At 43.1% G+C, this 2178-nt stretch overlaps 1 protein-coding gene across 12 annotated transcripts in view; it reads right to left on the reverse strand.

Annotated features, from left to right (window-relative positions):
* Positions 1 to 1807: 1807 nt before the first annotated feature.
* Csp (Cysteine string protein) overlaps positions 1808 to 2178 on the reverse strand; it is a 338068-nt gene continuing 337697 nt past the window's right edge. For all 12 annotated transcript variants that reach the window (XM_070082897.1, XM_070082888.1, XM_070082893.1 and 9 more), the window contains one exon: positions 1808 to 2178. This exon is cut by the window's right edge and continues 5283 nt beyond it. The gene's annotated coding sequence lies outside the window, so the exon portion shown is untranslated.

A 2178-nucleotide genomic window follows, 5' to 3' on the forward strand; every position in this document is an offset into this window, starting at 1 on the left:
GAATGATGTTTTTCAATAGTGACAGGAACAGTATCGATATGGGAAAGACGAGAAAGCTCATGAGCCTGGGTAGCATTCTGTACGGTGATGATGCGCGTACCGCTCTTAAGAGCATGAAAAGAAATATCTTTACCAACATGGCATAGGAGTGCCTTGCCAATACTGTGGTCAGAAAGATAGGCAGTAGAGGAAGTCGGTCGTAAGTAGCAGGTTCATGGACTAGGGCTGCCATGGTTAGGTTACTTCTTTCTTTTTGTTTTTAAGAAAAAAAAAAAGAAAGAAAATAAAATAAAAATAAAAGAATAAAAAAGGGGGGACCGGGGAGGGATAGTTCCTAGGAGGAATGAAAGGGCCAGAAATCTCCCTCTGCGCCCAAGAGAACCTCAGCACTGCAAGCAGCGCAGATGCAGCATGGAACCCGTGCCATACCCTACCCATCATGCAAGTAAACCGGCAATCCGGGATAGCAACCTCACATCTGCCGAGCTACCTCGGTGGACAAAAGAGAGGGCGGCCGGAAATCCGCCTCAAAGCATACCTCCTTCGGCCACCACCCCCGGAGTCCGAAAGGTGGCTTCCAGAGATACACCCGTCGCCCGAGAGACACCCAAAGCCACCCTCCGGGATACTGGAGAGGGATCGGGACATCCCCAGGCAATCCAGATTCCACGGCAAACTACGCCACCACCAAGAACCTCAACGGAATGGGATGGACCCCGGTACCCTTTCCCTACCTAGGAACTAGCGTGCCTGTGGAAAAAAAAAAAATCCCAAAGGGCAAAAGGGAGGGGTGGGGAGGAGGAGGAGGAAAGGAAAAAGGGGAGGATGGGATAGGGAACGGGAGATTGGGGGTAATTAGGTTCGGTCTGAGGAAGGAGACTGACAGGTCTAATTCCTCAGACCAAGAGCCTCTTCACCACACCAAGGAGCCCCCCTTGAAGAGGTCTCCTGGCAAAATCATTTATATAATTTATTAAAATCAGCCAGCATTCCCATGCCTGAATTGTAAGCAGTTTTCATGGCCATTATACACATTGCATCAATGTCTGTATTTGTAGTCATTTCAGATTCCTATAGTGCATTACAGGCTATTCAAAAATTTTATTCCCCTCATCCTACTGCCCTATATATGCCTCATTTCTAGTAAACAGGAGTCTGCTGGGTCTCTGAACACACTGACGTTTGGGGTAATGAACAGAGACTCTGCTGTTCATGACCTAATTTTGTACAAGGATCTTCCTTTTTCAGGCTATTATTCTGTCATCTCTCAAAAAACACTGCAACTGCTGGCAACAAGTGGTCCACACTGAAGTGCAAATTACTATGTCAGACCACATTAGTTTCTGGCCATCTCACTGCTGCTGCTTAGGAAACCGCCCTCTCACCATGTATCGGTCACAAGTGCACTTCTCATACCCAGGGACAAATGCTAAACAAAACTGCATTGCCAGTTCACTATATCTTGAATTGTCCTGTATTAGCAGGCTTCCAGAATTCACCTCTGACTTCTCCACCATACTTACCTCCTTGCTGTAAGTCCCACCTTTGATGAACATTTATTTATTTTTTTTCAACAAACACTTAACTTATTGTACCAACTTTATTTCACCTTTTGCACTCTTCACCACACCCACTAAACCTTACCCTTGCACACTCCTGACCCTTACTCATTCCTAAACTCTGCATATTCATCCTCTAGCACATACCACCCTGCAATGCTGTATGACCCTTCTGGGTTTAGTGCTTAGTCTGATTATATACTATTGAGAAATCCATGTTTAAAAAGGTAAAGAGAAAAGCAAAAAAATAAAAAAATTAAATGACGGGACTTTTATATTCTCTACATTTTCAGTACATGCATAATAGGTATCATAACCAACAGTAACTATCATATTTACACGACCTACAGATTGACGACACCTCAGTTTTCCAGTAATTATTAAGACACAAAGTGAGGGAGAATGAGCAGGACAATACTAAGAACAAAGTTGCTATTTTACAACAGCTCCATGTCAAGATGCCTAATAACACTGCAGTATATAAATACAGTATTAGGGTTATACAGTACTTCAGTATCGTATCCCACACACAAAGATTAGTTCAAATCATAATGAAATACATTAACCCAGAGATCTCTTACAATATTTTAAAACAAACTTCATTACAATAAATTTAAAT

Source organism: Cherax quadricarinatus, chromosome 8 (assembly GCF_038502225.1).
Source record: "Cherax quadricarinatus isolate ZL_2023a chromosome 8, ASM3850222v1, whole genome shotgun sequence".
NCBI classification, from domain to species: domain Eukaryota; kingdom Metazoa; phylum Arthropoda; class Malacostraca; order Decapoda; family Parastacidae; genus Cherax; species Cherax quadricarinatus.